Source organism: Lathyrus oleraceus, chromosome 6 (assembly GCF_024323335.1).
Source record: "Lathyrus oleraceus cultivar Zhongwan6 chromosome 6, CAAS_Psat_ZW6_1.0, whole genome shotgun sequence".
In the NCBI taxonomy this organism is placed as follows: Eukaryota; Viridiplantae; Streptophyta; class Magnoliopsida; order Fabales; family Fabaceae; genus Lathyrus; species Lathyrus oleraceus.
Genome location: NC_066584.1, coordinates 199,786,681 through 199,805,678, shown reverse-complemented (window position 1 = coordinate 199,805,678; position 18,998 = coordinate 199,786,681). Strand labels below are relative to the sequence as shown.

The following is an 18,998-nucleotide window of genomic DNA, read 5'->3' as shown; positions in this document are numbered from 1 at the left end:
AACTTCATTGGTTGATTTTCAGACTTAAAACTCCTTGGCCTTGCTTCATCTTCATCTCTAGATCACACTGCAATCAATAGCTAAGAGGATTTGTGCTCCATAGATCCATATTTCAGAGGTTGCTACACAAACGTTTCTTCTTCGAAACTCACTGTTTGTAGCTTGTTTCTTGCATTGATTGGTTTGGCTGAAGTCCTCTCATCAGAGGCAATTAAACTGTGCTTTTAATTTTGAAAATCCATTAAGTTCAAGTTGAACACCATCATTTTCCACCTCTGATTTCTCTTCCCATTGAGATCTAGAGTGAAAATAAATGGTACAGAGGTGATGTAAATCACCCCAGCTTTCCATTGATGTATAGATCGCCTCATTTGGTTAGGATTTTTTCTCTGTAACTCTCGCCGGAATCTCTGGTCTCGCCGGAGAAGACGGTGGTGTACACCACCGTCCATTTGCCAGAATGAACCTAGGCCATTGGATCTAATCTCCAGATCTAATCTGGACCTTCCTTTTTTATGACTTTTTTTAATACCAACTGTTTCTCATTGACCCTGGTGTTTGGTGGACGCGCGCATGTGGATCGTTTGATGTGCCAGCTCAATTAATGAGCCTGAGTCCAACGCACCACGTTTTTTTCTCATTTTTTATTTATGATTTTAATTTCTTTTATTTTATCTTTATTTTAAAAAATCATATCTCTCTCATTTTAATTCCAAAAAATATGAGACCAATTGTATTATTTCTCTTTTAATTTCTAGTTTCTGAAAATGATCTTTAATATTTTTTATTTTATTATTTTTTATTTTTTATATTTTCTCTTTTATGGTTATTTTTAATTCATTTTAAATAGTTTTCAATATTCAAAAAATACAAAAATATTTTCTCAACCTCTTTGAATGATGATGGATCTATGAAAAATATTCTCATCAATTTATTAATTGATTTGAGATTTATTTGAGATTTTAATTCAATTAGGTTATTTTTATGCATTTTTAATTGATTAAAAATAGTTTATGGTTTCTAAAAATGCTGAAATTTTTTGTCAAACTTTGTTTGACCTTGTTGAACTTAGGATGATCCATTTGAACTTTTCAAAGTTGATTTGAAATGGATTTGAAGTTTGACCTTTAATTGTTTATTTTAATTCAAGTATTATTTTAATTTCCAAAAAAATACCAAAAATATTTTATTTGTTTCTTGACTTCTAAGTTTCATTTTGCTTCTGTTTACTAATGCTTGACCTTGATTCCATCTATCTTTGGTCAATGTATGTTAATTACTTCATTTGAATTTCCATTAATGTCCATTCTTATTCATCTCCTTCTTCATCTTTTTCTTTTTTTGATCAATGAGTTAAAGATTGGTGGTTAGCCTTGATGTATGGGAGGTTTAACCTTCCTTGATTCAAATATAATTCATCTTGATCATAGATCAAGTGAATGGATTTGAATTAAGGATAGGTTGCTTCCTAATCAAGCAAAGAACCTAAATCAATACAAGATCATTTCTCATCTTCTTTTGGCATGGCAAGTTGTAGGAACTTCATTCACTAATCAAGATCTCTAACTTGTGTTGTTGCCTATATTTTTATTGATCGGCCTCAGTGTAGCACCTCAAATTTGCACCCCCCATTCATTTCATTTTTTAGGTCATTAACATTACACATTGCATTGCACCATATCAATAAGCATTGGCATCAAGAGAAATCATCAGTGCAAAAGGCAAGGTTTTCCTTGAGTTGAAGGCCACATGAGTATTCTAGAGAGATTATATGAATCAAGGTTCATTTTGAATCAATTTTGCTTCGTGTTAGAAGCTCAAAGTCATCAGTGCATTGCCAAGTCATCTGGGCCCCATAAAAGTCAACTGAGGGCTTTGGGGTGGAGAAATGGTTTGAGACACTTCATTCATGTCCCAAAGAGGCCTATTCATCATGTCAAACATCTATCTTGAAGGTTTTGAAGCCAGATCAAAAGTTTCCCAAAATGGAAAGTGACCTGTAATTTCAAGTTTCCAAAAATGGCAAGTTTTGGACCATATTCAACTTGACTTTCCAACATCAAAGAAGCTTCAAATGAAATTTTGGTCAACATGAAAGTTGAAGATCTTTCTCTCCCATTTCCAAAAAGTCTAAGATCATGAGCATCTGATGAATGGTTGAGGAGTTATGAGCAAATGATCACCAAGTGTGCATGAAACTTCAAAGTGCCATAACTTTTGATCCAAAACTCCAATTTAGGTCACTCTTTTTGCAAATTGCATGTCATGACCAATATTTTCCAAATCCATCATTGCATTGCATGAAATTTAATCACATGATCATTTGTTCATGCATGTCTATTTTGGAGGGAAAATGAAGAATTTAAATTTGGTGCATCATACATGAAAAATTCCATGCCATTTTGTTCATGAACTGATTTTAAGTGATTCTACACCTCCACATAACACTGTTCACGTGTGCCTTGCCATGCATAGGTGTTTTTACTAATTTTGCCATGCACCTCATATTTCATTAACTTTTCATTAGCCAAGCCTAATTACCATTAGCAAAGTGATTAACATGTCATATAAAGCCTTAATCATAACAGAATTGTTCATTCTTGCAAATTATAGATCTAGAATCTCTTTTCCCTCCAATTTTCCTCTCAACCCAAATTTGAAATTTCTCCACATAACACATGAATTTTATTGCATAATTGTGTTCCTTGAGTGTGATTGATGAAGAATCAAGATTGATTTGAAGAATTCCACCAAGATTCGTGCACATCAAGCTCATGAAGATGAACATGGAAGTTGCAATTTAAGCTAGATCCAGGACAATTCAAGCATCAAATCATGCACAAAGCTTCATAGCAAGAGTAGAGGAGGAGATTTGGACACTTTTAAAGCCTTGAATCCACCAAATCAACATTCTGTTCTTCAAGAGGTTAGAAATCGAACCTCATGATTCTTGATTTTATTGCCATGGAATTATAGATCTTTGAACACTGAGAATTCTGACATAAATTTCATTGAATTTGGATAAGAATTGCATGAGATATATGGATTTAAAGTTTGATGCATGAAAACTTCTCGCCTTCGATCCAGAAAATAGGTGTTGATTTAGGCTTAGATATTTGCGGATTCATGATCCTCGTTGTGAGAGCTTTCCAGTGATGTATATATTGCAAAATTCTGCAAAAAAGTGATGAACGTGCACTGTAGCACCGCCGTCTCATTGAAGAAGACGGTGGAAACCACCGTCCATGAATAGTGCAGCCACCGGCCTGGTTCGTGCGCTAGGGCTTGCTGTGTAAGCGCCCATCACTTTCACGTCCCCCGTTCGATTCTCGCTGGAGACATTTGTGAAATCCATTTTGAATTAATTTCGCCTTGCCAAACGACTGCGTTTTGAAACGCGCTCCAACCTCCCTTCGATTCCTGGCCGTGTACAATTCTGAATTTTATTATTTCAGCGCCTCTATTTTTGTGTGTACTGAGTTCGAGCCATGGCTGATGCAGTTTCCAATTTCCATTCATATTATCATTTTCACATTATTTTTCAAACATTATTTCATTTTATGCATGCAACTTCAAAAAATCATTAAAAATAGAATATACATCCAATTCACTTCCAATTTTTTGCCACATGTTCATCTTGATGTCTATTATTTTGTGGTATTCATTTCCTGATTCTATCATTGCTGGAATTTGAAATATGCTTGATCATTTGAACATGATGTAAAATGTGACATGTTGTACCAATTCTCTTGTGAAATGCTCATTAATTATCCAATTGCCATGAAATTTAACATGCTCATTCGTAAAATGATACATGATTTTTGAGCTTTTGTTTGGCATTTTTAGCATTTTCCATCTTTGTTTGAGACACATGAATGTATGGTGTGACAATGTGTGTCACACATTTTGATGTTGATCTTGTTCATTTTCATTTACATGCCAATTGAGCTTTTCTGATTCCAATTTTTTGCATGATGCTTGTGTTTGACCTTCATCATCACAAGAAGCAACACAAATTCTTCTCTAACAACTTGAAAGTTATGATGAGAATCATACGCCACGAGCCTTAAGTAGTAAAGAAGGAATATCTTTGGGTACCAGACGAATGACCCAGTTTCTCATCGCATTCACCTTTACTCATAGACTTTAGTGTGGTTCACATCAAATAACTGCCAAGTCCTCTTCATATTCTATTGTCAATCAAGTCACTTATTTTGCCTCAATCATCTTGTTGTCAGCCTTAGTGGGCTGAACTACGAAAGCTCTGACTTTCTAATTGCACGGTGAAAATACGTAGGCAGGAGAATTCAGATTCTCCATGAGCTACCTTATTTATTTCTACCCTTTTTATTAATCCTTCATTCTTAATTCATCAATCAATACTATCTTTTTAAGATCCAACATATTTTCATTTGGGTTCTAGTCCCATTGTTTTCCCTTGACCCAAAAGATGTTTGTCTTGATACCAAACACTTAATTCTCTTTGTTTTTTGGTTACGACAATAGAGTGGGTATGCCTAGTTTCCTCCACATCTTAGTTGTATGTCTTTTACTCTTTGGTTAAGAGTTTATTCCTTCATAGATCCAACATACCATTTCTGCTTTGATTTCAAATTGTTTGTTCCTCAACAAGTGATATATTTTTTCCTTGTATCCAAAACAACACTTTCTTGTGGGTAAGACAATATGTTTTCCTTTTACGAGATTTGTCCATATTGTGAATCAAGAGATGTTTATCTTGATGTCGAACATCTAATTCATTCTTTTTGGTAAGACAATACAATGGGTATGCCTATCCACATCTTAGTATGTACCTTCATACTCTTGGGTTCAAAGCTATTTTACCTTTATGGGTTCCCATGCTACCATTCTGTTGGTACAAGTTATTTTGTTCATCACTTCAATCATACCCTTAAAGTGGTTTGTCTTGTTAATCTTAGTTGCTTAGGCAAACACTTCCTTATCTTTCCTTTGTTTTCGTGGTTCCACGAACTATTAATACTCTGTCTTTCTCATTGCACGAGGAGAATACGTAGGCATGATGATGTGAATCCTTGGCGAGCATAAACCTAATTATTCCTTCTTCTGCCTTAGGGCATCATCCACCCATCTCCACAATACATTCATAATCTTCTACCTTCATTCACTTCATGTGATATACCTTTACCTTTGAGCCAAATACACTATCTCTTTGAGCTCCAACCAGTGTTAGCTTGTGAACCAAGACATGTTTGCCTTTATGCCAAACATATAATTAAATCAAATGATTCTAAGTAGACCCTAAACTAGGGGATCATGCCAAAGTCAAGAGTTTCATAAACCTAGGGGCAAAATGGTCAATATACATAAATTAATTAAATGGAATAAATGATCAGGATTATTTAGAATTAATTAAAACCAATTAATCAATACATGAATATGTGATGAAAAGAATTAAACTAAGTTTATTTACTTTAACCTAGAATTTCTAAAGATTTCAATTAACCGATTAATTAACAAATCAAATCATAATTATCACATTAATTACAATTAATGAATTAATCTAATAATCAAAATTAATTATATTAATCCTATTTATACACTAACCTAAGGATTAACAATTAGGAAATTAATCAAGAATTAATTAATTAAATCAAGGATTAAACACAACTAAAAGGGGGGTACAAGCCCATGTGTGGGGGTAAGCAGCAAAAGATGTTAGAACAAGATTTGGTTCTGCATCTATACCTTGACTTTTGATGATAAAAATATTGTATTTGTGTGAGAAGAATTTTGGTACCCTAATGGTTTGTTATTGTGTAGCTTTAACAACCAGTTTCGATTTTGAGTATATGATGTGCAACGTCATCGGTTTTTGAACATAGTGTTCCAATTCCTCTTTTGTGCCAATCATAAGAAGTTTCTGAAAGATGTTCAAAGTTGTTGCTGCAATGATCTTTCTACTGCTATGTTAATTCACTCCAGAGCGGCTTCTGAGGAGACGCTATGTTGCTGCTGCAACGTTCTCTCAATATGTGCTTCTGGAGGTGGCTCTGATCACCAAGCTTCTGAAGAATGGCAAGCTTATGAAGTTTTGTTAATTAGCTGAAAATTATGAAGATCTCAAGCCATACGTTAAGGTTATCAAGGTTCTGACTGTAGATCCTGAAGACTTTGAATATTCTGAAGATACTGAAGATCTCAAGCCAGACTACTGACACTATCAAGGTTCTGACTAAAGATTCTGAAGTTTCTGAATCCATCTTTATATTTCTTCATTTCATGCTTCATAAAATTTCATCAGAAGCCAATGAGCTTGAAGATAAGATCAAATGGGCATGTGATCAACTAGTACATAGTGCAAATCTAATATTCTTTCCACTACCCGATTTCATGGGCAAGGACAATACTATACATCACACCTGTCACTGATTTTGTCGGCGAAGGATAATACGCAATATCACTCCATTCACCATCAAACAGTGTACAACCGCTCTATTTGGTTTCTCCATTTTCCCCTCCAACGGTCTTCTTCTTATGTTATATAAGTAGGACTTGGAGACTTGAAGAACTGACTTAAGAACATATAGAATAATACTGAAGCGTTGCAAAAACTTAACAAGTTTATTCGAAAAGCTATCATTTTTCTATACAATTTTTCTTTGAGTAATTGTTTATCATTTTTGTAAAATATGCTTGTGTAGAAGCAACTTGTAACACACAAAAATTATTCAAATTTTTTGTTTGATTCCTTAAGGAGACTAGGGTATAGTCGGATCCTTGAGAAGACAAAGAAGGTTATTCTTTGTGAGTCCTTAAGGAGACTAGGATATAGTTGGATCCTTAAGAAGACAAAGAAGGTTATTCTTTGTGATTATTATAATAAATTGATTATAGTGGATTAAGTCCTTGTGTATAATGCAAAATCACCTTGGCGGGTGGACTGAAGTAGCTTTGAGTTATAAGTGAACCAGGATAAAAATACTTGTGTTTTTATCTCTTTGTTATTAACATTTAAATGGTGTTCTTGAGTTGGTAAAAAACTTTTGTTTTGTAAAACCCAATTCAACCCCCCCCCCCCCCCCCCCCCCCGTCATTCTCGTGTTTTTCACACCTTTAATTGGTATCAGAGTCTGGTTCTAATTATGATGAAATATCTATCAACACTACACCGTGTTCAGTACCAATCCAATTTTGTGTGAGAAACAATGGTCGCTGCAAATGTTGTTAATAACAATGAGAGAGATCACTACAGTTCAAAACTATAAATCTTTGATGGTGAGAAATTTGATTATTGGAAAGATAGAATAAAAAGTTTCTTTCTTGGTTACAATGTTGATCTCTAGGATCTTGTAGTCGATAGCTATGTTCACCCATTTAATGTTGAAGGAAATAATACAGCAAGAAGTGCTATGACTGATCAATAGAAGAAAGATTTCAAAAATCATCATAAGGCCATAACTATATTGCTAAATCATATCTCTTATACTTTGTATGAGAAGATAACGAATAGAGATTATGCCAAATCCATATTTGACTCTTTGAGGATAACTCATGTGGGGAATGCTCAAGTAAAGGAAACAAAGGCTTTAGCCTTAATCCAGGAGTACGAGGCATTCATAATGGATGATGATGAAACAATTAAGACTATGTTCTCAAGGTTTCAAATGCTTGTTGTAGGACTGAAAGTTATGGACAAAGGATACTCTACAACTGGACATGTCAAAAAGATTATCAGAAGTCTCCCTAAAAAATGGAGACCTATGGTAACAACTTTGAAGCTAGCAAAGTATGTTAACAACATTAGTCTTGAAGAACTTGTTAGTTCTTTGAGAAGCCACGAGATTGAACTCGGGGAAGATGAACCTCATAAGCGAGGTAAATCTGTCGCTTTAAAGTTTAAGCATGAGAAGTCAAAATCTTATCAAGCTGAGGAAGAATTAGAAGGTTCTGATGAATACTCAGAATATGATGATGAGTTGTCTCTAATTTCAAAGAGAGTCAACAGACTCTGGAAGCACATGCACAATGGTCAGGGTAAGTTCAAAGGAGCTAGAAGGGTTGCTGGTCGTTCTAATTCTTTATATGGACAGGAGACGCAAGGTTTTGGTAAAGATGTTATCTGCTTTTAGTGCAAGGAAGGCCACTATAAAAATGATTGTCCTAAGCTAAAAAAGGACAAAAGGCTTAAGAAGAATTTTTATAAAGGCAATAAGGGGCCGATGGCTACATGGGACGACTCAGAATCAGAAGAAGAAGATTCTGATGAGGAACAAGCCAACGTTGCATTAATGGCAACAACAACTAGTCCAGAAGGTTATAAAGAACCAGAAGACAAGGTGTTGTCAGAATCAGAATTAGACTCTGATTCTGAAGAGGTATTTTCTAATATATCTCGTTCTGATCTTGAATCATATCTCTCTGAAATGCTGGAAAATATCCGAGTCTTCAGAGTAAGGACGAGGACCTTAAACAAGTCCAAGTAGTTGCTTCTAAAACTTGTAGTGAGCTTGAGAAAGATGTTTCCTCTCTAAATGAAAACATATTTTGTTTAGAATGTAACAACTCTGCCTTGAAAAGAAAATTTTCCAAACTAGAGGAGGAAATAGTCTCAGAAGCTTCTGGTACTGATTGCATCATAAGATATGATAAAGCATTCCATTACTTTCTGGCCAAAAGCATAGATACAATAAAAATGGCTTCTTTGATCTACAAAGTTAGCAAAAATGGCAAGAAAGGTTTAGGTTGTACTGAAAATATAAAACCTGATGAAAGTCGAAAGGTAAAACCAAAATCTCTCTATGAGCATTTCATGCCTGCTGGCATTGAGCTTGATGTTTTTGCACAGACACAGAAACATACAAAGGGTAAGAACTAAGTTCTAAAACCTAAGTATCATGCACAAATTCCCTGTGATTATCGTTATGTTAAAAGACCCAAAGTTTTGAGAAACTCTGGGAAAAATAATAAAAGAAGACCTAGAAAGTGGGTACCTAAGGATACAATAATTTATGCTGCAGACATCCTTAGCAGTTTAGTTGAAACACTGGTCATGGTACCTGGACAGTGGATGCTCACGACATATGACGGGCGAAAGGTCTATGTTCCAAGATTCGAAACTTAATCCCGGAGGCTTCGTTGGTTTCAGAGGAATTTAGAACGGAAAGATCATTAGCTTCAAAACTATTTGTAACGATAAACTTCCTTCTATTACTAATGTTCTCTTATTTGATGGTCTGATGCATAGCCTTTTATCTATTAGTCAACTTAGTGACAATGGTTATGATATCATTTTTAATCAAAAGTCATGTAAGGTTGTTAGTCAGAAAGATGGTACAATCCTTTTTAATGGAAAGAGAAAGAACAACATTTATAAAATCATACTTTTTGATCCTGAGGATCAAAATGTAAAATGTTTAATGTCTGTTAATGAGGAGTAATGGATATGGCACAAACGTTTCGGCCATGTTAGCATGAGAAGTATTTCTCATCTAAATAAGCTTGAGTTAGTTAGAGGCTCACCTAACCTGAATTTCACTTCATATGCTCTTTGTGAAGCATATCAGAAGGCAAGTTTTCTAAAGCATCTTTGAAAGAAAAAACTATTGTTTCTACCTCTAGACTGTTAGAACTTATGGACATTGATTTGTTTGGACCAATGAAAGCTGCCTTTATCAATTGAAAGAAGTATGGATTAGTCATCGTTGATGACTATAGTCGATGGACATGGGTAAAGTTGTTGGAACACAAGGATGAGTCACATTCTATATTCTTTACTTTCTGCTCACTAGTGCAAACAGAAATAAATTGCGAAATAGTCAAAGTCATGAGTGATCATGGTGGCGAATTTGAAAATAAACATTTTGAAAATATTTTTTATTCAAATGGAATTTCCCATGATTTCTCCTGTCTTAGAACTCCACCACAAAATGGAGTTGTAAAAATGAAGAATAAAACCCTACAAGAAATGGCCCGCACCATGATCCAAGAAACTGATATGGCTAAGCATTTATGGGCAGAAGCAGTTAACACATCGTGTTATATTCAGAACAAGATTTCTATTAGACCTATTATGGGTAAGACTCCCTATGAATTATGGAAGAACAAAAAGCCTAACATCTCTTACTTTCACCCTTTTGTCTGTGAGTGTTTTATGTTGAACACTAAAGAGAATCTTGGCAAGTTTGATTCTAAAGCACATAAGTGTTTATTGTTAGGATATTCTGAACGCTCTAAGGGCTACATAATATTTAACACCGAAACATGAATTGTTGAAGAATTAATTCATGTTAGATTCAACGATAAGCTTGACCCTGAAAAGTCAAAGCTAGTTGAGAAATTTGCAGATTTGAAGATCAATCTTTCAGAATCCAAGGATAACGATTCTGGATAAAAAGATTTACTACATGCAATAAAATACCTGATGTACTGCATCCGCTAGAACCAAAATGAAAGTTTATGATAAACTTTAAACAATCAATATGAAAAAGTTTAAATGAAATTCATCACTAATGTTGATTATGAACATGTAATGAATAGGGGAATGCAAGGACTGATCAGAAAAAATAAATCAAACAAAGTGACTATTAATTCTAACTTATGTGTGGAAAACAAAATCTTTATGACCAGATGAAATGGTCATAAGGAATCAATTCAGATAATGAGATGTAGATGAATGAATCATAAATGAATTGTTGTAGATGAATGAATGCCAATGGATAAATGCAGATGAATTAGATGGGGAAAATTTTAGAGTATGATGACAGTTGCCCCTATTTAAATATCTTTGCAGATAGCCTGAGTGATAATAATTATTATGGAATTAGGGTGAAAATTATTTAAATATAAAATACCCGAATTTTTCCCCTTGATGCAATGATATGTTATGCTATGAACTGAAGGACTTCCCTTTTTTTGTTTTGCTGAGGATATGAAGTAAACCCTAGCATGATTTTTTTATGGATGATAAACAGACTTGTGGGGAATAAAGAAGATATATGATAACGGTAATACAAAGGAAAATGGTAAAGACGAATGGGTGAAGACTCATTGGGGCTAACAATTGCTGGGGAAAAGACACTAGGGGATTGCAAAGTATATTGTTATAAACAGGTACAAATATGACCTAACACTTTAGAATACACCTGACAGTTCTAGAGATTTATCACAAGAAATTCATCAAATAAAAGATTTGGGAGATTCCTAACATGGAATTTATCCAAAACAAAAATAAATGGGAGTCCTTTTATAAGAAGATCATTTATGCAAAAGGCTACAATGATTCTTTACAAAGAAATTAAGCACGACAAGCATCATTGGAGTTTTCTAAGATGAATAACATCCAAATTTCTGGGAATCCCTTAAGATGATGAGTCATACATGACTTTCTAGGAACCATCAGGAAAAATAGGGTAATCAAACTCTTTGTATGTGCAACAAAGTTGGACTTATATCGTAAGCATTTGTTACGACCAACTTCTAACGGACTGGTGCCATTTACAACTGGACTTTAAACGGTGCCAAGAACAAATGGACCATGCAAGGATACTGATGACAACTGTATTTGAAGATGTTTCCAATGACAATTGGACTTAAAGATAATGCCGGTAACAACGAGACTTAGAAAACAACGCCACTGACAACCAAACTTTAGATGCCAATGAAAATTGGACTTTGGATGCCAATGACGATTGGACTTTTAAATGATGCCAATAATAATTGGAATTGCAAAGAGTACCAGTAACAACTGGAAAAAATGACATCAATAACAATTGGACTTTGAGAATAGATGCATGGTGACAACCGAACTTTGAAAATGGTGCCAGTGACAACTGGACTTTGGATTCCAATTACAGTTGGACTTTGAATACTAATAACAATTGGATTTTGAAAATGAAATGGCTATTAGTGACAACTGGACTTTAGGTAATGACGCCAATTAACAATTGGACTTTAGAGGTACCAATGATAATTGGACTTTGAATACTAATAACAATTGGATTTTGAAAATGAAATGACTTCCAGTGACAATTGGACTTTAGGTAATGACACCAATTAAGAACTGGACTTCAGAGGTGCCAATGATAATTAGATTTCCACTATGCCAATAACAATTGGAAATTGGATTTTAACAGGAGTTCTAGTAACAACCGGACTTAGAATGATACCACTGACAACTGGATTTTGAAGATGATGTTAGTGACAACTGGACTTTAAAAGATGCCAATGATAATTGAACTTAGGATAAGGTGCCAGTGATAACTAGACTTGGAGATGTGCAAGTAGCAACTTTTTTTTGGGTCAAGGGATAAAAATCAACAACGAGACATGGGCCAATGCAAATGAGCACAAATTATACTTCGAACTATGCATGACTCGATTTTGCTTTTATGCATGATATATGAATAATCATGATATGCAAATGCTGACACTATGCAGATTGGGAGTTTATAGAGGTTTTTTATGGAGGTTCTGATTCCTCAACACCAATAACTCAACCAAATACTTGTGATAGAAGCATTCAAAGGAGAACCTATCAAGATTGACAGTTGTATTTAATCAAAGGATCATTTAAGAGGATTGATAGGTTGTGCTCCATGGATATTCCTGTTGTGGTAATCTATGAGTGCTTTTGCAACCTTGAGACTTTCGGGAAAACAAATGGTTTCCTTTTGAGCCACACATATGTCAAAGAAACTTAATGTGTTTTTTTACGTTTTAAAATTCTTTTCAAGTTTTAAAATTTCACTATTAACAAAAAAATGACATTTTGCATAACAAAAACAGAGAAAAACACGAATGACGGTAATTGATAGGAAAATTTTGTATTTCATTCAAGAATGATAGCACGCAAAAGGCGTAACTCCATGGAATGTTAAAATTTTGAAAATGGCGATGGGAAAAGGTTTACATTGAATCCAATAACTACTATTATCCCTAATAACCATGACTCTACGAAAACTTGATTCTGAAGGGAGCAACTGGATTGATCTTCCGTCTTTGGATTTTTTTTATTGATCTATTTTGTCTGATGCAGTCTCTGCCTTTTGTCCTTAACTTTTTCCAGAACCTCCCTTTTGGGTTTTTAGTCCACCAGGACACTCTTTTTTCCTAAACCTCCCTTTAGGGTTTTCAACTTAGCAAGCTCTCACTTTTTATTTATCCCTAACTTTTTCCTAGATCGCCCTTTCGGATTTTCAGTCCGCCGGGATACCCATTTTTTCCTAAGTCTCCTTTTCAGGTTTTCGACTTAGCAAGTTTTTTTATCAGACATAATATTTTTTTACTGCATCAGAGTTCACAGGGTGTGAGAGCTCTTCATCATCCATTGTTGTAAGAATTAAGGTATCTCTGGAGAAGGATTTCTTTACAACATATGGACCCTCATAGTTGGGAGGCCATTTCCCACGTGAGTCCTTGTGTACAAATAAGATCTTCTTGAGCATGAGGTATCCTTCTCTGAATTCTCAAAGACAAACTTTCTTGTTAAACGCCCTCTTGAGCCGTTTCTAGTACAGTTGTCCGTGGCACAAAGAGGTCATACTCTTCTCATCGATGAGGTTCAATTGGTAAAATCTATTTTTGGATCCACTCATCTTCTTCCAACTTGGTCTCCATCAAGATTCTCATCGAAGGTATCTCTACTTTGATTGGGAGAACTGCTTCTATCCCAATACGAAGGAGAATGGGATTGCCTTTGTTGAAGTGCAGAGGTCCGATATCCATGCAATACAAATGGTAGCATTTCGTGCCAATCCATGTAGGTTTTTACCATCTTTTGTAGGATCTTCTTGATGTTTTTATTGGCAGCTTCAACAACACCATTCATCTTCGGACGATGTGGGGAAGAGTTATGGTGTTCGATCTTGAAGCTTTCGCATGACTCTTCCAATGTCTTGTTTTTCAGATTTTTTCCATTGTCTGTGATAATCCGGCTTGGAACTCCATAGCGGCAAATAATCTCCTTCTTGAGGAAACGAGTGACAACTTGTCTCATCATGTTGGTGTAAGAGGCAGTTTCTACCCACTTGGTGAAGTAATCGATTGTAACTAGAATGAAGCGGTGACCATTGGAAGCCTTAGGATTAATGGCACAAATCATGTCAATTCCCCATATTGAGAAAGGCCAAGGTGATGGAAAAACATTTAACAACATTGGCGGCACATGCACTTTGTCAGCATAAATTTGGCATTTATGACACTTCTTGGAATAGTTGAAGCAGTCAGACTCCATTTTTAACCAATAGTAACCACTTCAAATGTAGTTGATCGACTATCTCGTAGTCGCTCTTCTTTATCGTTTTCAAAAATTCAACCGCTTCACCTGATTATACCCTTGACTGTACCATTCCAAATTCTTTTACAGGAATTGAAATCGTAGCTTCCTTTGTCGGTGCTTAAGGGGTCACATTGAAATCAAGAGTATAAATTCAACCACTACGGGTCATTCTACTCGTTCCATATGATGTTTTGTGACATCAAGATCAACAACTTCTAGGCTCTTCCCATTTTTAACATCTTCGAGTTCCATATCCACAACATTTATGTCGTATTTCCAAGGCATGACCTTGGTGCTTGGAAAGAGAGTAGGCATACATACTACCACAGGAGATGAATGGCTAGTAGACTAGACAATATCCCTTCTTCGATAGGTTATCTCAACAAGTTCTAGTAGATTGAAATAAGGTTCAATTACCGAGACTTCCTCATTTGTTTCTAGACCACAAACTTGTAAAACACCTTTATCATCAAGTTTTGAATATCGACTCTATCCATCTTACATCCTCTTGGATGAATGGAACACTCTTCACAGTTATCATGATAAGTACTAACCAAGCCAACTCCCATAAATCTTGCATGGAATGCTAGAAAAGGACTTTTAACATCTTCAACATTTTTGATCACACAAACATTAGATATATCTTCAAGGGTATTAACAACACCATCTGCAGGAAAAGGATTATTCTTTACATTGGGACCAATATCTCTGAATGAAAGGATATTCTTTTCAACAAATTCTCGCACTATATACTTTAAGGCATAACAACACTATAAATCATGTCCAGGAGCACCCTCATGGAAAGGACAGTGGACATTTGGTTTATACCATGGAGGTAGAGGCTCATGGGGAGGACCCAAAGTTCTAGGAGCCACTAGCCCTTTTTGCAACAAAGAGGGATACAACTCACTGTATGTCATAGGAATTGGATAAAAGATGAACTTATTCCTTTGTCCCCCATTTTGATTAGGAAGATTCTACGAACGTGTAACTTGGGCCCTTGGATGTTGATAAGCTGGCACCATATGTGCTTGTTGATATACTGGTGCTTGCTGAATAGGTTGATAAACATGAGCTTGTGGTCGACTGAAGGCTAGTGTAACTGCTGCCACATACGGTTGTTGGATATAATGCACTAGATAAGTTAATGTTATTGGGCAACTTTTCGTTGTTGCTTCTTCCATGAGTGACTTCTTCTTTGACCGAGTGACACAACATTGGTTTCACACTCCTTTTTCATCTGAAAACCTCCAGAAAGCTTCTTAACATTGTTACTGGATGTTTCAGTGACGGTTATCATTTTGCCATTTTTCAGTCCAAGCTCAACCTTGATACCCACAAAAACTAAGTCGGAGAAAATTGCTAATATGCGACTCACCATTCTTTCATAGAGCATAGGATTTATAGTATCCATGAACCAATCTTCCAACTCCTTCTCAGCAAGAGGTGGTTCGAATTGCGAGGCCACCTCTCTCCACCGTTGTGCATATTCCTTGAAATACTCGTTGTCTCTCTGGGATATGCTAAGCAATTGCCTCCTATCCGGGGCCATATCCATGTTATATTTGTAATGTTGGACAAAAGCGTCAGATAAGTCTTAGAAACAATGAATTCTGCTTTGATCAAGACTCAAGTACCACTTAGAAGGGGCACCCTTCAAGCTATCTTAGAAACAATGTATCACAAGTTTATCATCCTCGACGTGTGCATCCGTTTTCCGATAGTACATACTGAGATGACTTCTGGGGCATGGGTGGCCCTCATACTTATCAAATTCACGGGTCTTGAATTTTGCGGGAATTACAAGACCGGATACCAAGCATATTTCTCTAGAAGCAGCACCAAAGATTGTGTCGCCTTCCATTTCCCTTAATATTTTTCCGATAATCTGGAAGTTCTCCTTCATGCCCTTTATGTCCTCATGTATTTCGTCCTATTCATCAGAAGATTTTGGAGCATAGTAGATCTGATTCTGATCTTCAAAATGTGGTTGCACATGTGTATGGACGATTGGTGGAGCGACAATATGGACTACAGGGTGTGCCTCAATGGCGAAGGGTAAATGAACTACCTATTACATGGACTGTATAACTGATGACACTAAAATTCACTATATTTTTGACTCCGATTTCGCATGCATTTTAGTTGTTTTATTCTTATTTTGTTATGTTATTACTATGTTTTTCTTTGTTTTCAGGTTTTCAGTCTAATCAGAGCATTGATCAAGAAAAGGAGCGGAAATGAGCTAAAAAGCCAAAAAAACAGCATTTTACACTTGTGGCTCCCACTGTGGCGGGCGTCATGGGTCCAACCATGACGTGTCCCAGTTTCAACCTCTCCTCAACTGCCACGTCTCCCACGATCTCCACTTGGGCGCTGCAATTTCCTCCTGTGGCGGGCGTCATGATGTTGTGGCGGGCGCCACAAGAACAAAATGGTTCCCGCCCATTTTCAAACTTAGGGGCATCCTTGTAATTTCCATATTTTTTTTCTTGCCTATAAATAGAGCCTTGATTTCATTTGTTTCTTCATCCAAACTTTGTTACAACTAGGCATATATCAGTATTGTGTAAAAGTGGTAATCACTTCACATCGGAGTGTTGCCACACTGTGTAATCGAGTCTGTAATCGAGTTTATAGCACTTTGGAAGGAAGTTTAATCCTGCCGCCATTTTCATTTCTGTTCCGCACTTTATTCGACCCTCCGATTGGAGCAGGTTTTATTGCTTTACCTTTGTCTACTTTATTTTCCCGCACTGCCTTTATTTTGTTTACTTTCCCGCACTGCCTTTATTTTGTTTACTTTCCCGCACTCACACTTTACTTTGTTTATTTCTCGCACTGCACTACTTTCCTTTATTTCTTGCACCACACTACTTTTATTTACTTTCCTTCACCCGCACTACTTTAACTTATTTTCCGCACTCGCACTACTTTTATTTACTTTCCTGCACTCACACTTATTACCTTTTTTTTTTAAAAAGTTTTTTATTTATCCGTTTTTATGATAAAAATTAAAATGCATTTTTACTTTACCATGTCTGGCTAAACCTATAAAGGTTAGAATGTAAGGATCGTAATTGAACCGATAATCCGTACAATTGTTCGTAGAAACACTTAAGGGCTATTTTGACTTTCAACTTAAGTTTTCTGCACTTAATTTCCGTTGGGTAAGATCGAAAGCCGTCCGACGTCTGTTTAAACTTAGTTGTTTTTAACTATTTCAAATACAGCGAAATCACTTTGTTTAGTTCATTAGGAGTTTTTAACTTAAAAAGAAAAGTGATTTTAAAACTATTTTCGGATGCGTTTATAAGTTTAGAGTCTGGTTCGTGAGAATCTCTTTTGGTTAAGAAATCCAGGTCAAAATAATTTTCAACTTAGTCGAGACACTATATTTCTTAAAAATAGGTTTACTACTCTAACACAATGCGCGCCTTTTTATAAGTGACAATAAGAGGGTTTGATTAGGGATTACAACTCGGTTCTGAATACCCGAAAGCGATAGTTCCCGTTAAATTGGTTCTTTTCAAAGTAGGAAACACTGCCCATAAGTAATTCTATTAGCAAGTACTTGGATTATTAATTGATTGTGTGAATTACATTCGAACCTGTCTTTATTAATTGAATTTAATTTAATACTTTATTTTTCATTGTGCACTCTTAAAAACGCCTGTTTCGATTACCTTAGATAAACACCGTAACAATAGATAACGATAGATTGACATTTGGTCTTTGTGGATTCGACAATCTTTTATATTACTCTAACGCGTTCGTATACTTGCGAAAAACACGCATCAAGTTTTTGGCGCCGTTGTCGGGGACCAATTTCGTCAAATTTCGTACCCTGTTGTTATATCGTTTAGACTTAGGTTGTTACCTGTCGGTCAATGCGAAGGACTCGTAGCACCAAGAGCTTAGTAGATTCTCTGGCGGAACCTGAACGTAACGCTCGGGCACGTTTATTTTTCCATAGAATTAGGAGAGCTATGACCGAAGATCAAAATCAAAGACCTCTTAAGGATTTCGCCCAACCATCCAACGAAGAACCTAGTTCTAGTATAGTAAACCCAACCATCCCAGCTAATAATTTCGAACTTAAACCCTCCCTGTTGCAACTAGTGCAACAGAGACAATTCGCAGGTCTTGCTACTGAGAACCCAAACCAACATTTAAAAATCTTTCTCCAATTAGCAGACACTTTTAAAACTAATGGATCTTCTCCTGAGGCAATCCGTTTAAGATTATTCCCTTTCTCCCTCAGAGATAAAGCCCTATCATGGTTAGATTCCCTTCCACCTAATTCCATAACAACTTGGGAAAAACTTAGAAAAGTATTCCTTGCTAGATACTTTCCCCCAAGTAAGACCGCCGTTATTCGAAACCAAATAACCAGATTTACCCAGAATCAAGGAGAATCTCTGTTCGAAGCTTGGGAGAGATATAAAGAGCTGTTAAGAGCATGCCCACATCATGGTTTAGAAAATTGGTTAATCATTCAGATCTTCTATAATGGACTTCACTATAACACTAAGATGACCATCGATGCCGCCGTAGGTGGCACACTGATGAACAAACCTTACCCTGAAGCTAGTGCCCTTATCGAAGATATGGCTCAAAACCATCAATCATGTGGAGATGAACGAGCGACAATTGAGAAGAAGGAAGCCCAAGGAGGAGTACATGAGTTAAGCTCTATAGACATGATGCAAGCTAAAATGGACGCGTTAGCCCTCAAGGT

General features: G+C 36.0%; 1 non-coding gene across 1 annotated transcript; it reads right to left on the bottom strand.

Moving 5' to 3' along the window:
* Positions 1 to 18,630: 18,630 nt before the first annotated feature.
* Positions 18,631 to 18,737, bottom strand: LOC127099388 (small nucleolar RNA R71). The gene has a single exon (XR_007793894.1). It is a non-coding gene; the product is annotated as a small nucleolar RNA R71 (small nucleolar RNA).
* Positions 18,738 to 18,998: the final 261 nt, after the last annotated feature.